At 49.1% G+C, this 658-nt stretch overlaps 1 non-coding gene across 1 annotated transcript; it reads left to right on the forward strand.

Moving 5' to 3' along the window:
* Window positions 1-350: 350 nt before the first annotated feature.
* On the forward strand, window positions 351-423 carry TRNAK-CUU. The gene has a single exon. It is a non-coding gene; the product is annotated as a tRNA-Lys (tRNA).
* Window positions 424-658: the final 235 nt, after the last annotated feature.

A 658-nucleotide genomic window follows, 5' to 3' on the forward strand; every position in this document is an offset into this window, starting at 1 on the left:
CTCCTTCAGTGGCCCCGTAACCATGAATGCTTCCCTCCTCGGGTGGGGGTGGAGAGGCAACTCAAAGGGGGAGATGTTCCAAGGTTCTTGGTCACAAATAGAGCACAGTCTTCACATCCATGTCTTGAAGATGAGAGCAGCACTGTTGTATTGCAAGCTTTTCAGGACTCTCTCTCTCCCGGAGGGTGTGATTTCCATACAGGCAGACAACATAGCAGTAGTTTAGTATATGAACAAGTAAGGAGGAACCCATTCATATCCACTTTGCCAGGAGGCCGTAACAGTGTGGCAATGGGCGATGTCTTCCTACTACTTTCTTATAGCAGTGTATATCCCAGGATGTCCAAGTAGCCTGGCTAGCTCAGTCAGTAGAGCATGAGACTCTTAATCTTAGGGTTGTGGGTTCGTGCCCCATGTTGGGCATGTCCCTTTTGGGGAAACAGGTGCTGACTTTGAGGGAACATGGGTGAAATTCTTGGCTAGGCTTATAAGGGCCTCTGGGCCAATAGCATAGTATCATCCTATGAACCTGTGTGCTAGCAGACAAGCTGATCAGGTCCATTCTTCTGCCTCATAATTACTTCCTCAATCAGCCAGTGGTGACTCAAATATTCAGCCACTGGGGCCAGCCGTGGGCAGCCTCTCTTGGATGTAAAGA

The sequence above is a fragment of the Protopterus annectens genome, chromosome 17.part0 (assembly GCF_019279795.1).
Source record: "Protopterus annectens isolate FY-2018-M chromosome 17.part0, PAN1.0, whole genome shotgun sequence".
Lineage (NCBI taxonomy): Eukaryota > Metazoa > Chordata > Ceratodontiformes > Protopteridae > Protopterus > Protopterus annectens.